Genomic DNA, 19,243 nt, shown 5'->3' with positions numbered 1-19,243 from the left:
CCTCCAAGTCCCGAGGAAAACAAACAGCATTTGAGCTCCAAAGTTAAATACACAACGCGGGATAACTGTAAGGAACCAAAGTTTCAAAAGACCAGTGTCAGAAATAAAAGGTCACTGTATTGAAAGCAGAGGGGAAACCCTGTACTTATCAAAAGCGACATCAGCAGCAGCAGCAGAAAACTCAATTTCTTTTTTTGGACAGTCATGATGAGGGATGCTAACCCCACATTGCCAGGACGGTCCAGCTAATGCACAGGCTGCTCCGGGACAGCCTTTCCCCATCGGCTCAAAGACAGATCCACAGAGGTGTGGGGTCATCTGCAAGACAGCATCTCCCAAAGAATCTGGGGCATCTCCTCCATTACATGACCTTAGATGAAGGTCTGGTGGAGACGGACCATGTAGCCTGCTCCTGCCAGGACAGGAACCGTGGAGGTCCGCGCAGCTGGCAAGATTCAGCCCTGTTTGCTTATATGATATTAGAAACCCTCTAAAATAAGACTTCAAAATCTAATTCAGCTTTTGCTCGAAAAGCAGTGGTAAAAGGAAGGGATGTTTGGCCACGTGAAGCGGGTTTGCAGGTCTTCCTTGAGTTCACAGACTTTTTACGTAGTTCTTTGCAGTAAGATTTAGAAAATAGTGCAAGTCTCTCATATTTTAGTCAAATACTTTTGAACAGCAAAGACGATTAATACTTCGTCATGTTAATAATACGGTTTCGCTGTCATAAACAGATGTTACAAATTAACTTTTAAGCGCCTTTATTCTAACTTAGCTCAAAGAGCTACATAATACCTAAAGACCCTAATCTGTGTCTGAAAAAGACACAAGAGTTTTGCAAGCTAGTTTTCATTAGTTAGTTTTTTTATTTTTTTAAATGTTTATAAAGGACTTCAAGGCCTAATCTTGGCTTAAAACACGATACCACAGTAAGGCAACATTGCTGGGTAGCATGAATCCTGGAGCTGAAGGAACAGATCAAGCAGGGCCCCATGCTCACCTGTTTCTCCTTCCTTTTGCACAAGCTTATAAAGGTCCCTTAGGATGGGACACAATCAGGATCTGAGAGAAGAGTACTTAAAGAAGCAAGGAAAGGCCACGGACTGTAGTATAAGACATCATATTATTCTAATAACGCCACTACCACTGTGCAATCCAATTCCTTCTCAGTATCTTAAATTATTAAAAATCTCCACGGAGCTACAGCAAACAGAGGAAGAAAGATGAAGACTTCTGAAGGCAGCGTTTCAAAGCACACATTGCCCTCATATCCTCAGCACGGCTTTGATTCAACAAGAGCAGCAAGATTTAACGCCAAGAAGGTTGACGCTGCCTTCGGCAAGGAGTTAACGCGAGCCGGTGGTTAGCGGAGGACTCTGACCCGGGACCTCTGCAGGCACCCAAACTGCAGGTGCCTCTCCTGCAACCGAGCAGACCTAAGGGACGAGCAGGCTCTTTATTTTAAGAGAAATAACGTGGCCCCAAATGAGTAGATTCTGGTCTCTGGGAAGGCAGGCTCCCAGTCAAAGCGAAACGGGTATTTTCTTAGTGCACGCACAAAATATTGAGATCCTGCACTTCGGTGCCCAGCAGCGGGAGGCAAAATGGTGACAGCTCGCTTTCGAACCATTACGTGCGAGAGCGGGAACTGCTGTCGCAGCAGAGGCTGGGGCGAGGGCGAAACCACCGTTCCCTGTGTAATCCCAGGAAAAGCAGCAGCAGACACTGGAGCATCCCAGCAGGCAGCTCTCTGCGGCAGGGAGGCACCTTCTCCCTCCCAGCAGGGACGGGGAAGCGAAGAACCCTTCCCATTTAAATACACATATATAGGAACAAATCAAAGGCAGGCAGGGAAAAAGGCTGGCACCTATGGGATTTAAGATGCACAGTGTACAGGGCAGAGGCTGGCAGGAGCGCGAGGATCAGCCCTTGGTTAAGCGTTGGATGATGGAAGCGGTGGATTTCTCCGTCTTTGCTACAAATCAAAATTTTGAGCACATCCCATCCCCTGCAGCGGAGAAGCAAGGTTACTAGGGAACAATACCACACAATTACATAATTAAAGAGTTATCTGAAGAGAAATGAAGAAAAAAAAGGGGAGGGGGGACCTGTTGCTAAGGGACCATTAACGCTCCCATTTTCCGAGTGCTCGAGCTGCCGGTGTCGGCAGCACTCATCTCTGCGTGCGCATCAGGACACCCCATCAAACACCGCAGCTATTTCATCTAGAGGTGATTTGAGGCATCTGTTGGTATTTGTTTGAGTAATACTTATTATTGATAGCTAGGAACTACTAGTATTTAGACAACTTTGCACAACCTAGCACTTGTCAGAGCTGCAAACAACTTAGGGTGAAGATTTTAACCATGCTGGAAGACCACACATCGGCACGAAGCCCTAGCTGCAACACCTGAAAGAGGCCATCGAAGTATATTGGTGGGGAAACCATTGCTAGAAAACACGCTAGCTGCGTTAAGAGCAACTCAGAACCAGGACAGACGGGGCCGAGCCTGGCGAGGGAGCTCCGAAGATGCCACCAGCAGAAACGGAGGACGGCCAGCGTCCCCTAAGGTCCCACGGGAGATACGAGTGCCACGGGAAAATACGGACACAGTAATCAGTATTACCTTCCACCTAGCACTTAAAAAAAGGAAAACTTTTGGTGGCTTTTATTAAGTAACTTACTCTAAGCAAATCCACCAAGATTTGTGTTTCTTTTCCCAAAGATGCTGTCTCATCCGACAGCTGCAGCAGGCAAACGCCGGGGCCAGAGCACCAGCAAGGGCCGTCTGAGCAGCAGCCAGCAAGCCACTAATTGCTATTAATTCCTTCTCTTCATTACAAAGAGATTAAGTAATCACCAGCATCGTGCTTAGCAGCAGCTTCAGAGCAGCAGTCTCGTGTTAAAAAGGGGTCAGAGAAATGCCTGCATCCCCTCCATTCTTGTCCCCCCCCCCCCTTCTACCACTTCTCCGTTTAAACCCAGCGACACAACAGATCCTCTCCAGCGCGACCACCCTGCACGTCGAAGGCGCCACTGCCCAACGGGAAGGAAAATCCCGGGGGGTTCAGCAACCGTCCGATAAATCCCCGCGCAAAGCGCTGCGGGGCAGGTAGCAGAGCAGGCTGCAAGCGCACGCGGTGCAGCAGCAGCAGCAGCACCGTGGGCCCCCGGCAGAGCTGCCGCCAGCAGCACCCGCTCCCGGCGCTCACGCTGCAGGCAGAGACAGCAAGTTTTAAATAAAATAAAGTGCCAGCAGCCTGATGTTCCCGTGCCTCTTTTAATTAAACAGTGCATGCAACACTGAAGGCGAGGAAATATCTTTTCAATTCTTCCTCTTGTTTTTTCTTTCTCTGACAAAGCAATTTTTAAGGCAGAGAAATAAAAGGGTGGGTCAGGCGCCTGCACGCATGCCGGGAAATCTGCTGCAAGAACTGACTGCATTAGCTCTGCCATGGCTCTGACATGCGAGTGCTCTGTTACAACAGCCTTTAAATCAATGCTTAAAAAAACGTATATATCGGCAGCATATAAGAATTGCATCGGGAAAACCCCGAACACTCACACAAAGGCGGTCCAGGAGTTAGCAACCGCGCCGGCTCCAGCCCAGCCCGTCATCCCCGCAGCAAGGACGGTGCATCCCGCGCAATGCAAGCTCCGCCAGCGGGATTTTAAAGCGCAGACACGCGCAAAAAAAAAAAGCCAAGCGCCGGCGGGGCTGCGAGCGCGCTGCGGGGAGGCAGGCGGAGCGGTGCCGGGACCGGGGGCATCGCCGGCGCGCCCCACTCGCTGCCCCGGGCTCAGCCCGGCGTAGCAGAGCTAGTTGCACATCTTTTTTTCAGCAATCCCCGGGGATTCGAGCCGGGCTAAGTAATGACATGTTCTGAATGCAGCCGCCTGTTATTCTCCCGGAGGTGATTTACGCCTGCAAAGAGGTAAAACCGTATGCAAGCCGAGCAGGAGGGAAAGGAGGACAGAATACATTAATGAGAAGAGGAAAATTTTAGCCCAAATCTCACCCTCATTATTTAGTTTGCAAGGGCAGCTCTGTTGCAGAAAACAAATATAAAATTATATAAGCTCTGTATTAACAAAATGAAAAGGCACCTAACGCTCCCAAGTGCCTCCACAGTGGGGCGGGTGCTGGAGGGGGGGGGCAGGATTTTTGCTGCGAGGAGCCGCGTGATTGAACTACGCTGTTAAACGCCGCGGCAATACAAAGAGCGCCAAGCTTTAATTTTCCCAACGTGCTGCATCCCAAACGAGCATCTCCGATCGTTTACGCGAGCCATGAAAGCAGCACAAACTGCACTATTTCTGTGCAGGATTACTCCCGCGCCGTTGATGTTAGACACACCGGTCTGTGCAAGCTATTCCACATCCCTCTATTTTATACACGTTACGTTAAGGATCTCGATTCAGCGGTCGAGCACGCACACCAGCAGCAAACCTTTCTCCAGAGGTAAGCCGAGGGATGAAAGTTCAAAATGCCAGAAAGGGAAAAAGCCCTCCTCACCTGTATCAGCACCCTTGCACAAAAAAGTTATGCAAAACAAGGGGACACTTGAATCACGAAAATGTTTCCATAAATGAATGATTAAATCTGGTAATTACCACTATATTCATCCCCCAAAGACTTTGCTCCCGACAAACAAGATGCTGATACTGGAAATAGCAGACCCTGTGTTTCAAAATGTTTCAGCTAAAATGGAAAATTAATATACTTTTAATACAGATAAGTAATTTTACCTTATTATATTTTAAATATAGTCCCACAGTATGCAAACGAGGAATGAGTGCTGCAATCGGGTATGCACCGAGTCTCCTCCGCGGGCCCAGACTAACCTCGAGTACCACAAAACGGGCAACGCTAGACACAGATTCCTTCTGAGTTACAGCTATAATGGGGCAAGATGGAGTTCAAAAGCCGTAACAAATTAATAAGCTTTATTAATACTCCTAAAGACCAGAATATGAGTAAACGCCACGGCTAGTTTATTCCAGTCGAGCTGGTGAAATTACAGCACAGAAAACTCTCTGTAATTATAAAAGATGTGTACTTTTCATATATCACGCGCTTTCAAATAACAATAATAAGCACTTTAGCTAAGTTACTAAACAAAGCCCAGCCAACTTCACCGCCTGCGCTGTATCAGAGCTCATTAAGGAGCAACCTAATGAACAGAAAGCACTCCGTAGTCCCCGCATCATGCTGCAATTTGTCCAAATGGCTGTGGGAAAGCATAAAAGCCCACGACCAGGCGCTCGGCATAGCCGCAGCGAGAATAAGAGAGGAGGAAGCACCTCTGCTCAGTCTGCAGTCGCGAGATTATCTGCTCAGCTTTGAAAATTATAAGCCTTCATCCAGCTGTGTACTTGTGTCCCTTGTGTTTGCTTCCTAAGTTTGTTAAAAAAATCATAAGCACATACTTTCATACTGAAGGTTTCAGTGGTTTTTATTTTTTAATCCATAGGCTTTAAAAAAAGAGAGAGAGTTTGAAAGGGAGATGATCTTTTTATAGAAGAGATGCCTAAAATTCACCATGACCTACCTTCCCTCATGTAGACACCCTTAAAAGGACCACATAGACGCTAATTCTCCTCCTTACAAAGAGGATGCTCAAGGGACCAAGGCAGAACGACGGGGCTCCAACTCAGTGTGAGATTAGCTTAGTGAGGCAAGTTTTCAAAAGCATCGGACTTGTTTTGACTCCCTGATTTCCACCAACTTTCAGTGAAATTTGAGTTCTTAAATCACGTCTGCGCTTCTAAAAACTTCGACTAAATAAGAGACCTTGGTTCACTGTATTTTATCTGAGTAATTTTGTTAATATCTATTGTTCAAATTTTCAGTAATTTGTCTCAAACCATTTTGATGAGCAATCTTTATCCATAGTTACGACGAAGGAGAGAGGTAGCCTTGCTAGTTCCCTGTTTTAATCATTTAAATAAACATAAAGTTGGTCTTCTTGGAAAACTACATAAAAGTTAATGGGGCAGGGTAAGGAAGTAATCAGCTGAATGCAATGTTCGCTGTCACAAAAACAGAAAGGTACTAATTTGCAGCGATCTGAGTGCATCAACTTACAATTATTTTTTGGAAATTATGTTTCAAGCTCCTACGGGGGCAATACAGGATCATCCAACACAAGCAGATACAAGATGAACAGTTGCAGCTTTCACAGAGAAGACAAAAAGCACCCGACTCCGCCAGGAGACATCACATGGAAGCACAAGCGTGTTGGGAAAGGAGAGGGGCTTTTATCCACCTGCTCTATAGAGGGTACGTAACCACTCCTGACGGTTTGGAGCAAGCTGCTCAAGCTATCAAAATAAGAAATAATTTGACTGATAAGGCAGTAAAGGCAAACACGTTCTTTTACAAGACCTAGGTAAAGTCAGTTATTGGACACAGCATTGATTTGATGAAAAAAAGTATGTTTTTCTCAAGTACTTGCTCACCAATTCTAAAATAGTAATAGTATTGCGTTAATTGTTCTTAAGGACTTCAAAATGAGCATCTTATGCCTATATGTTTGACATAGAAAGCCCAATGAAAAATCAGGCATTTGTTTCAGAAGGTTAAAATACCTGCTATGCTAAGATGAAGGATACGCTCATGATAATTCATCTACAGCAGAATCCAAACGCACCGCAATGCCGTCCAGCAAAACGCTGCTATGGATCATTTTGCATCGTATTTCTAAGCCCTTTTTTTGCTCTGACTGGTAGGTGAAGATCTTTTGTTAACCTACTGTGACACCTAGAAGATAAATGAGGTAAACAGGTAAGTGAGACACATTGCCTCCACACACTGTCAACCCGGACCTTCTTTGCCCTGAATTTTTCTTTCTTCAAACCAAAAAAAAAAAAAAAAAAGCCAACAAAAACCCACCTGAGCAATTTCTAAAAGCCCGAAGGGTCTTTCCCAAGCATTTCTCTTTCACAAATGACAGGTTTTTCATTAGCAAAGCAGCATTATATCATACAACAAAAATGCAGCTCAGACCTGAGGAAAAACACTTGGGAACCGAAGCTCCCAACATCTGCGGCACAGACACCGCGTACCAGAGAGAAAACAACTCCATTTGAACCAACGCGTTGAAGCTACTGCCTCGCTCCTTGCTGATGTGGGCAGCTTGATCCCGATTTGTAGATGTCCAAAACATGCTTCACCCAGAAGAGCAGAGCAGCTCTTGCCCCTTCTTTCCCCACTCCAGAGCAGGATTTCACATTTGCTGCTGCTGCTAACCATGCGGAGATGGACAAATCGCGTCCCTTTTCGGGGAGGTGCCCTGGGAGGTGGCCTGGCTTCGGTGACCATACACCCCCCCAGATGCTCTGCTGCACGTGGAGGTTTTTTCTGACTCATCATGAACCTCTGTGCCTCAAACGCAACCCGCCGCAGAGCTTCCCCCGGGGAAACGTGGCTTCAGTTAGCCTTATTCACCAGCCCAGGAGGTCCTAGGGGGCATAACCCAGACCAAGAGTTAAATAGAAAGAAAGATATGAAAACAAATGTGCTTTCATTGACATTAAAGCCCAATTTTCTTCTTCTCCAGAACAAAATATCACTCTAACCATTTGAAAGATGCAGCCTGCTACATCTTGAGATAAGGAGCTCCTGATTTCAAACTTAATTAGCACAGAGTTAATTGTGGTGTTAGCATGTACAAACAGAACGGCTTATGAATTGTTACACTTCCCAACCGGAATAGATGCAATGCCTATAAATGTGGCAGGAAAAAAAAACCACAGAGGTGGGAAAATTTATGAGAAAAAAACGTGCATCTTTCGAAAGGCCATCGAAGCTCAACGCTGCAGACCGCGCAGGCATTCAGCTTCCCACCGCTCCCCGCGGGCTGGGCAGACCCTTCGCTCGGCCCGCGAGACCTGCCAGGGTTTGGTACGGGAGCGCGTGCACGTCAGCGAGGAGGAAACAGGGCAAGAGAGAAACAGGAGGACGAGAGACGACTGACTTCGAACTCCCCTCCTTGTCATCACGGACTCGATATGCTCTCGCTCGCCATCTGCAAATTATAAAATACTTGTATACGCTAACGAGGCTGGCTGGGGCCTTCAGCAACCACAAGCATTTTGAGCTTCCGATAAAAAGCATGACCGAGAGACTGATTATTCCAATTGGATAAATATGTCAAAATGTAATTAACTAAAAACAATTAGAGACACATGTCGTGTGTACTGTTCTTCATCAGCTAGAACAAGAGTTACCTAGTTTTAGCGTGAGGGCAAGTTGAGTCTTCAGATTTGTGTGCGCTCCTCTAACTGAAAGCTCAAGCAGCATTTTAGAGGGACTTTGCTGTGGTCTTCTGTCCTCAAACTAGTTGAGAAATTGGTACAAGCAACCGAAGGGCAAAATTCAGATTCAAGAAACGAGCTTACTCCAGGCAGGGCCACCAGGGCCTGGCGACTGGTGGGCAACGCCAGAGAGCAACCTAACGCAGAGACGAGCGTGAGGCTCTTGCAACGCTTTGCCCTGGACCGCGCGGTAAATCAGCGGGAGCCAGCGGGGCTGCTCTGGCTGCAAGTCCCTGCTCTCACCTGCCGCCTCCGATGCTTTCTCTGCCTACGGTACCTACTGCAATTACCTTGCCCAGCTGTATCGATTCAGCGACCCCTTACAACGGGAGATTGATTTTTGGCAGAGCACGCCAGCACTCTTCTGCTGCCGTTTGTCACTGTCAGTATGTGGTTTGAAACTACAGGCTTCCAGCTCCCAGCGCGTGCAAGAGTGACAGTCGCACTGTCACCAGCAAACGCACTGGGACATGCTGGTATAAAGACAGCATCGCTCTTCAAGCGGTACTGTGTCTTTTAGTTTTCAAGAAAGTCATTTAACTTCTGTCTCAAGCTGAGTGCACTAGCAAAATTAGATAAATAAGGAAGACTAAAAGAGAAAAGAAAACCAAAATCCCATCTAAAACCCTTACATTTCTCAGCATTTCATTATTTTCCAGAACAGATGTAACACTGGATATTTTTTTCCATCATCAGCTGTTGTTGCATTCTGCCCTCTTACATTTTTATCACTGAACACACTACCAATGTGTTTTCTAGAAACATGTTACAACTTTTGATTAAAGTTATCTCCACCACAAGCAACCAAAAACTTTCTTCCAGTCTGTGATGTCCTAAAATCCAAATATTGTAATTTTAAGAGTTATCCTCAAACACTAAGCTGGCAATAATGCAGCCCACACAAGCTGTAGGATCACCTCGCTCCTGGCTCCTGAGGCTCTGAACCACAACAGGGAAATCTTCAGATTTACGTAGTTACAATTTATGAGATTTTTCCAATGGCCTTTGAACTTAACACAACTCACAATCACCTACTTAAAACAATTATACAGTAAAATATAAAAAGAGGTTAACAATTCTACTTAGATAGAATGAGGAATTATTGTAAATAATTATTTTCTAGATACCACTCAAGCAGTAGTGGTTAATATAAGCCCTTAAGAACAAAGCAAGACAGGACTTCAAATAATTAAATATGCAAGAAATCCTATCTAAAAGATAAGATGCCAAAGGGAAAGCAACATATACATAGTATTACATCCTTACCAGTTTTCCTGTTGAACTATTTCTATACATTCCTACACTAATTTTAGATGGCACATTTGTCTTGAATCCATACTTTAATATCAAAAGCCAAACTAGCCAGACACGCACAGTATTGACAAAAAGAAAATGATACAACTTCTTTGCAATGCATGGTATAAGCAACGTTAACAGTGCAGTTACAACATTGTGCTTTCTAGCGCTACGGAGCACAGTGGGCCATCACGTACGGCTCGTCTTTCGCTTTGTCCAACGCTGAACTTAGCTCTGAACAAGAGAAGACAAAAGGGTCGGAAAAGGAAGAATAGCAAAGCATCAGTACGTCGCCTCTGTCTGCCCAGCAACAAGTTTACCGTGCCGGAGGATGCCATCGCGCTTGTCACTGCAGAACCGGACTACGCACGCTGCTGCTGCACTGTACACAGTATCATAAGCTGCTTTATGGAGACCATACATAAATCCTCCTAATTAAGACAATTAGGGAAGCCCTTTGCAGTAAGATTTTTTGATTTATGAACCAGGAGATAGAATCACTCTAGTGCCAGCACATTACACAAGACAGCTTAGAAACATCTTCTGCCCCTTAAAATGATGCTGTGGATTACTCACGTCCGAGGAGGCAAGGATGCGCTCCCTTCTCCTGCATCGCTTTTGAAAGAGAAAGACATGTTTGCAGGAAGACCAAAAAGCTGCTAAAGTAAATAAAATAATTTTAGAAACAAATAATAACTATTCATGTATCAATATACCAGCAAATTTCTGCTACGTAAGCTATCCGTTCAAAGTGAACATGACAAAGCAGCATCTAGCTTAAGGTGTTTAATGTCATGAGTCCCAATGCTTAAAGTAGGGGTGCTCCTGCTTCAAATTTTATCCAAATGCAAGTCAAAGAGCACAGATTAGTGCAACCAATCTGGCATCTAAAGAAAACAGAGTTTTACTCTGATCATATAATGCTATTAATATGGACAGCAACAAAAAGACTCTTATTATTTCCAGATAAAATTCAAAACTACAAATAATGATTCTTACAGAGAGAGATAACGTAATCAGAAACAATTAACAAGAATTTTATTTGGAAAATAGTTTAAATGCAACTTGTTTTTAAAGGACGGGAAGCAAAAATAACTGCACTATGTTAAAAACTCTCAATTTTTCATCTTAAAAGTTGGTTTAGAAAAAAAGTAAAAGCAGTCTGAGGCTTTGTTTTCCCATCTTCTGCCTGTGCTTATCTTACCACTACAGATGCAAGCATCTGATGACAGCAGATGGCACAAATTTCAGAACCAGAAACGCTGGCGGTGGTTAGATAAAACCTCACAATGTCAGGAAACTTTGCAAGGAAAAGACAGTGGAAGTGCCAAATCACACGGCTCGAGCACCGCGCTGCCAGGCAGCCAGGCTAACGCCCCACCAACAAACTCGTTTTGAAAAGTGTGAAGAAAAATATACTTTACAGGAATATATGCAACATGGCAAAAAACACCAAGTCTCCAAACCACGGGCTGACCTTTCACGTTAGACACAGGACGATTCAGAACCAGTCTGAAGAGCTTTCTGTGAGCTGCAGAACATGATGGAGACTGGCCACAAAACCTGACTTCTACCCTAAAAGCGGGATCTCAATCCCAAAGTGGACAACTATTTGACTGTAGTTCTCCCATACCTGGATGGAGATGGAGACCAACCTCCGCAGAGACGACCTGATACTGTGCTGCTCCTTCAGCTAACATTTCCTTTAATTTTTTTTTTTTTTTTTTTTAACCCAAGGGCTGTCCAATTTTTGTTGCACTATATCAGTTACAGGGTCTATTTCTTCCTCCAGAATAATTTTGCTGACCACCTTCTGAAAGTATTCCCCTTGTATAGATGCACTCGTCAGCACGCCCTAATTTAACTGCTATAAGACCCAATTACTATGTATGGACATAACCCAAACCAATAGATTGGGGTTTGAACTAAGTCAAGAACACCGACACAGGAAAGGTTTCCCAGCAGTTGTGTTGGTTTATATCGTTAAAGCTGTTCGTGGTCTTGCCTAGCAAGACCTAGCAGCCACCTTACCTTCACTTCGTCTCTCTCTGCTAATATTTCTTAATTGACTCTTATGTTGCCCTCACACGGTCCTACGACCTGAATGAGGCGTAAATCATCCGCTAAAAATATTGTTTAAGCTTATCTTTGTTTTGCTTGGCAATTTAATACCGAGACTGTTGAGCATTTAATTTAATGAGGCCAAGTTTTGCATAACATTACATTATGTTAAATAATTACACTTAAAAATTACTGCTATAGAGAAGATTACGGAGGAATCTGTTAGTGCTAAAATTATTCTACTTCTATAGACCAACTTTGAAGCTTATTAATGGAAGTTTGCAGTGAAACATCTGTTCTGCTGATTAAATAAATTATGACTAAGTTCTCACTTTAGCAGGCAGCTATTATAAAGCTAGAAAGACTAATTGTATGTCATGAAACGTCCTGAAATGCAGAAAGAGGTGCCACATAGTACACAAACAAGTGAAATTATTATCAGAATTCAAATGATCCACAATTTTCTATGTCTTTTGGTCTTTAATAAATATTTTTAAGAGACCCAAATGCAAAATTCTGAAGAATTTCTGACACCATGACTTGTTTTCTAACAGGAAATACTACACCATCATCAAAATAATCTGCAAATTTCAGAAAATAGAGCATTTAAGAGGATACAAGTTTGACTTCTCAGCAGATATAAATGAGCAAGCAGTACATGAACGCTCAGATTCGAAGGAACAACAAGCTGTCCTTGATGAGATGAGAGAACAGCCAGTTTTGTACAAATTTCCCAAATTCATATTAGACTATAAATGGGGGGGAGTTGACTCTCCCAATTTATTTCTCACACTCCAAAAAAATCCACCGTGGATTGTGGCACTGTTGAGCATAGGGGAAGATAACACCAGATGACTGAAGAGACTGCAACCTGCCCTCAGATTTGGGTATTATTACCCATTAGCCCAGAGCCCTGTAAACTGCCAACCAACACAGGGAGGTCAAGAGAAAAAATTTAAAATGCCTCAAGATAGACGGATGCACATTTATGCTTAGCTTAGTCATAAGGATGAAACAAGATTCGATACAGCAATAATAAACTTGAAAGCTTTGTTGCAAATACGGAGCAGAAGTCAAAAGGCGGAAAGTGCAACCTGAATACGTAATGACAAAATCGCGTCAAAGTACTTCATTTTCATGGGCAGGTACAAATTCATTTGATTATCTAGTTTTTTTGCAGGCTTTCCTAGAGCCAGCTTCTTTAAAAGAAAGAACACATAATCACTCAAGTGCATTGCACATCACAACAGAAATATCAGCAGACACTCTACCTGATTTTCCCACATCTCTGTAGGTCTACAAAGCTAACAGAAACAAGCAGTTGTTTTCTGAAAGGCAATTTTGAGACCTCTCAAAACCAGAGAGTATAAAATTCCTTCAGCAGGAAGCCAGCCAATGTAACCAACACATTAAGGTTATCCTAACCTTTTTTTGCAAGAGCTTTTTTCTCATAGAGCACGGGGTGACAACATATATATGCACGGGGTGACAACGTATATATGCACGCCTACATGCGTGCATAGCTGCTTTCCTATTTGAGAAGTTAGCTTTTTAAAATATGATTATTTTAAAATCCAGGAAGGCCCCTTAGGTAATCGAGCCCGATTTCCTGGAGTGCAGAAGGCATATAATTTCATTCAGTTCTGCTTTGACTAAAACTATCTGCCCCATCTACCGCCAAAAAATCACCTCCCTTCTCTCAGCTCCAGTGATTATTCACTCTATTAAAACACTGTGCCTTCTTCATAATTTGAAATTCTTTTCAGCTTGTGTTCTCTGCTATATGTTACATATTCCTGTGCTAGATTTAAGCAGTCTCCTGGCACCTGGTGCTTCCAAACCATCAAAATATTTGTACGGCACAGCGAAGTCAGCTCCCACCCTTCCCGATAAACTCAACACCCAGAATTCTTCATCTCCCAGAGCAGGGAATAATTTCCCCATACTGTGAACTTACGTTGTAGCTTTCTGCATTCTCTCCAATTTTGCAACGATGTCCAAGATGCTGGTTTCTCGTTTGCAAGGACCTGCGTGCATGCTTGTATGGAGGAGTTTGAATCTGATTATCCTGTCATTGGGGTAATTAATAGCAGTTAATCAAGTCGTTTGCACCCCCAAGTGTCTGTCCTAATTTCCCCTGCATTCAGCACTCTGAGTCTTTGAAACCTGTGAAATTTATCAAAATCAGGTCCATACACCACCCCAGCAAAAACGCTTCATGTGCTAATCAGGCAGGCTTTGCATTAATTTTGGCTTTAAGATTTGTTTAAAAACAGACCGTGGCTCATTTTAAAACATATAAAATGCCTTTTAAAAAAAAACTTTAGAACATCCAGAACACCTCCACCAACAAAACCCCCACAGCTACTGCATTTCTAAAGAACTAAAAACCATATGCTTCCTGCGACATTTTACATACAGGTACTTTACACAACTGGCAGGAGCAGCTACTGAGCTGACTTTCCCTATGATTCCCCGCACACAATATTTCAGGATGTTAAGAATACTGTCTGGCACCAAGAAGGAACGTGCAAAAGTCAGAAATGGAGAAGGAAAGAATTTAACAGCAAACTGTTAACAACTTGCACTACATTGATTGCTTGAATTATACGATAACCACCACATAAATATAATTGTGTGTGTGGTATATATATATTTATATATATATATGCATGTGCATGTGCGTGTGTGTGTGTGTGTGTGTGTGTGTGTGTGTGTATATATATATATATATATTTATATATATGTAAAAGTAGGCAGGCAGAGCATCATCCTTGATTTCCTTCTTGACTAAAGACCTTCTGCTAGCAGCTATTTACATGCCCCAAAAGCCCCCAAACGTCCCCTTTCCTCCAAGACAGGAGCCCTGGTAAAGCCCACGAGGGGCAAACAGCAGCGATGAGCCCCGCGGGGTTGCCAGAAGCTGGGGTGATCTCCAGATCTCCCCGCTGTTTTACTCTCAGCACGCACATCTTAACTCTGCTTACGCAGGCTTTAAGCAGCGGTGCTGGCCAGGGAAGCCCTTACTTTCCCACAGTCGTCTCACGGCGCTGCTGAAGTTAAGCAAGCATCGAGCAACCAAAGCTGAGGGTGCTCCTACGATGAACATCAGCACACACCCCATTTCGCTGCTTAAAACAAACTCACCCGTTTCACGATCTTTGCAGACGCTAGTGGAAAACAACTGGGCAAGATTTCAGGTAAGTTATACGGCCCCAAGTAACGACAGCGTTGCTGTTCTCCTTGGATCAACCCCAATCCTTTTAATGGAGCTAAACTGCTTATACAGTAAACATACCCTGTAAGCCAGCTGCATTACTGCAGCGATATGGTCCAACTGCTCGCCTGAGAGAATTCAATTCTGTATAGATAAGACCTCCCACACTTAATCCCTACATCGACATTTATGGACAAAACAGAAGGCCTTCGGTTGTCTGGCAACTTAAGCTATTTGCACAGCCCCAATTACCTCATTCCCGTCGCCATACCCAGCGCATACCTGGCTGCTTTTCGGGATTGCTCGCAAAGCAGAAAAATTACGTACAGTATTACCCATAGCCTTTACAAACAGATTACCTACAGCTTTTCAAGATAAGTATTAACACAAAAAGGCATAAGAATCAAAGCAACCCTGCTCGAGCGCCAGGGTAGGGGTTAGACCCTACAGACGCAGGAGAGCCGGGGTTTAAAGGTAGCAGACTAAGGGACCAACACCATCAGCTATATCCAGTTTACATGTATATGATGTGCAGCACAATAAGAATTAAAATATGGATACCAGGTTAAAGTCATATGCAAATTGCACTATCCTGGTAAAAATGCATGTAAAATATATTTATTTTGCTTTCTAAAGACAATAAATATCACTTTGCTGCAGTTCAGAAAGGTGCATCTTATTCCCAAATTCTACTTGGTACTGTAGCACAGAGAGCTTCAATTCCTCAGGGGGAGGAGGGTAAGGCATAGCAAGCAAGAAGAATAATTTGTTAACATTCAGTTGTGGTATGATCTGTAATTACATAAAAATAGCATCTTCTTCATACCTAACTCTTCCTGCATTTGATAAGTCACACAGCTGCTTGAGCAACTAATGGAAGTTATGTCTTTCTCAAACAGTTGCATCTTGTATTCAGGTTAGCCAGAACAGTCGAATACACCACACGGCCACATTCAATCCTTTCTTCTTAACTGACATCAAGCATTACAGCAGGCCAGTAATCATATTTATCCATCTCTGCTACAGGACACAGGGGCACTGAGTGGCAGCATGGCTCAGTCTGCAGATGCATAGCAAGAACTAACGAATCCCTGAAATCCTGTCTAGAGCTGGATTCCAGCCTTTAAATGGTAACACTGTTGTAGGATGCAAGAAAATCCCTTTTCATTTAAAGGGCTTGCTACTTGCATCTCTTGGGGAGCACATGGGAGAAGCTGGAAATGTGTTTTGTTGCCTTTTTTTTTCTTTTTAACTAAAGGGCTTGTTTGTTTATTAAAGTAGTTGGGGATGGTGTGTCTACTCTTTCTATCAGGGAAACAGAATCACAGAGCAATCTAGGTTGGGACCTCTGGGCTTCACCAGGTCCAATCCCTGCTATTCAAAGCGGAGCCAATTTAGATCAGGTTGCTCATGGCCTTATTCTGAGCAGGTTTTGATCTCCGTGTAATGCGTTCAAGAGAAACGGTACAGGCATGCTTACCTGTATGACTCACCTTTCTCTTTCTCATCCGAATCCAAAAGAAAACTTCCAACTATGCCAGGTACCTATCACAGATCCATACGTCTCCCTACGTTCGGGAGACTGCTCTGCTAAAGTTGAAACAAAATTAACTTTAAAAGCTACTAAAGCAGGCAGAGCCACGCAGTTTCTTTGACATCTGCCACCCTCCCTTATCTCTTCAAGGATCGGGTCAACAGGGAAGCACATAACAATGGCAAATCCACAGAGCAGAAGGACACAAAGGCTTTCACAAACCCTACCCTGCATCCAAGCAACAGCAAGAAAATAACCCGCAATGGGCCCGCGTTAAAGTGCATTAGCCCTGGGCAACTCAACTGCATTGTGTTGATAAGGACTAACCTATATTCTAAGAAAACTTTTATTTCAAAAGAAATGTTTTGGTTCCCACGATGTAACTGTGTGTCACTAATAATGACTAAGAGCAGGAATACGGACAAGACGACTTGGTAATTGCAAAGGGAGCACACATCAACAGCCAGCCCTATATTTAAAAGGTGATAATACGTCTTTCGAACTGTCAGTAGGGAAAAACGTAAGCGTCAAGGCTACCAACACATACTGAACATCTGCAAAAGAGACATAACCAGTTCTGCTTTAAAACAATCAAATCTTCAGTTATGTTTTTGCCTGCTTTCCAGAAGAGAGAAACATTTCTCAACATTTTAAAGGGCTGACCCACTGGAGCACCATCTGAAAAATGGTTTCTTCAAACATCAGTCTGAACAAAATACAGTAAAACATGTTCTTTAGTAAGAAGATGCCTAATTAGTCCACCTTGTTTGGTTTTAAGTATTTATTAAAGAGGCTCTGAGCCAGCCTAGCTTTAACCGAACCCATGTTCTCCAAGCAAAAGCTTTTCTCCCCCAGATCCACCCGGAGGGGCAGGAAGAGAGAGTGGGACCACATGCACATGCACCTCGGAACAGCTCTACTTTTACTGTTTTCCACTACATTTACAGCATTTCTCACAATACTCTTCCAGTAACATGTGGCTCAGGAAAATACTAAGGTAGAGAGAAGACCTTCATATTTCATAGCCCTCAGCAGACTGCTTTGCAACCCATCGACTGACACAGTGGCTTAAAAGCATTTTGTTCTTCATTTTTTCCTAAAGCATTAGTACAAAAACTCCCTAACTCTATGCTACAGCAGTGATTTCCTGATTGCTTGTTTTCCTTTCAGAGGGCTTATTTTGAGTACGTGAGTGTTCCTGCACGAGGCAGGGCTAACTGCAAAGTCAGAGAAGGCTGTGCACGGCCTTGTCCAGTCCCGGTTTGGGTATCTACAAGGGTGGAGATTTCACAGCCTCGTCAGGCAGCTTGTTCCAGGACTTAACTGCTCTCACTGGGAACGTGTTTCCTTTTATCTAGCTGGAATTTCCCCTTGCTGCAAGTTTTAACAATTGTCTCTTGTCCTTTCCCCATGGTCTGCTGAGAGGAACCTGGCTCCATCTTCTCATAACCTCCATCAGATAGCCGAAACGGCTACACAAGGATAGCAACGTGCAAAACCTGAAAAGCAAAAGTTGGTTTGGCTACGGCACTGCCCAGTGATTCGGACTAAAAGCCCACTTAAGGTGGGAGGATCTCGTTCACACCAGTAAGCAAGAGGCAAGTTCAACCACCTTTAAAACACATTCCCTTTCGGAACCCAGAATGGAAATCAAAGTCCTAAGGTTTTTCCTCCTTTATCAGCAAAAATTTCTGAAATCCATCGGCAAAACTTGTACCTCATCCCCTGTAAGTGCTGATGCAAATGCGGAGGCATGGCTTGCTGCTCCTCAATTTCCCTGCCTCAGACAGCAAAATTCTTTGGGATCAATCTTAGAGGTTTCAACCTCAGTCACAGATCATGTGGGTGTTAATATAATGCCACATGAGACAGAATGTGTTGCTTCAATTTATTTTTTTAAAGTCTACGGGAAAATATTTTAATGAGAACCATACATTAAGAACAGGTACGTGATTTTACTTTCACAACGGGGAAAGCTAACATGAAGCTGGGTGCAAGCTTTCTTTCCCAAAGCAGTGCAAGCGTAATGATGAATACAACTTCTCATTCCTCAAAGGAGTGGGTTAGCAAAGTATTAGCATTTTAGGGCAGGACCACCTGGTCCTCGTAATACCCAAAACTTTACACTTTCGTGTCCCTAATATAGCAGTCTCCATGCCAGCTTTGCCTGTAAGCACAGCACAGCAGAAGATCTCCAACTGATGATGCTCCAGGCCAACACTGCAGTCATCTTCTCCTTCCAGCAGCAGATGGGACAGGCAACCCGTAAGCGAGCGCTCAGGACAGAATTGCCCCGTTTTTGCCATGAGGAGAGCAACTTCAATAACAGCACAAGTACTTGGAAGAACTCGGAAAGCTGTACACATATTAGTCACGCAGGAAATGAGATATGCAATTTGAATTGCCTCCAGCATTATAGCGGTCCCACTCCAGTTACCTGAGCTGTCACTCTGAGCCCCTCAAACTTGTACAGGTTAGGTAAGCAATTAGACTACATGAGTGTTAACAAAATAACCTAATTAATTTTTTTCTAATGTCTATATTCTAAACAGCAATTCATTTTAATGTGGCAAAACCAAGAGTGCTTGCTTGTATTAGTTGATTCCTAAACTGTTATGGGTCAAAGGAAAGTCCAACATAGACACCCTGCCTGTTAGAAGACAATCTTTTAAATTAAGCCCAGGTAAACAAATTGAAGGAAAGATCCCCAAGAAATCTCACGGGGAAAAAATAGATAGATATAGAAATGTGCAGACAAATATATCTAACTGTTCCAAAATATTGCACAGATGGTTTATTTAAAATAGATATTCAC

The 19,243-nt window shown here is 43.6% G+C and overlaps 1 protein-coding gene across 4 annotated transcripts in view; it reads right to left on the bottom strand.

The window, feature by feature from the left end:
• Positions 1-19,243, bottom strand: part of TANC2 (tetratricopeptide repeat, ankyrin repeat and coiled-coil containing 2) — a 278,047-nt gene that overhangs the window by 153,405 nt on the left and 105,399 nt on the right. Inside the window, exon 1 of one of the 4 annotated variants that reach the window (XM_064524520.1) lies at positions 3,567-3,635. The exons of the other annotated variants lie outside the window; for them this stretch is intronic. The gene's annotated coding sequence lies outside the window, so the exon portion shown is untranslated. Of the gene's footprint in view, positions 1-3,566; positions 3,636-19,243 lie in introns of those variants that run through there. 4 annotated transcript variants of the gene reach the window in all.

The sequence above is a fragment of the Dromaius novaehollandiae genome, chromosome 22, assembly GCF_036370855.1.
Source record: "Dromaius novaehollandiae isolate bDroNov1 chromosome 22, bDroNov1.hap1, whole genome shotgun sequence".
NCBI classification, from domain to species: Eukaryota; Metazoa; Chordata; class Aves; order Casuariiformes; family Dromaiidae; genus Dromaius; species Dromaius novaehollandiae.
This window is presented reverse-complemented; position numbering and strand designations above follow the sequence as displayed.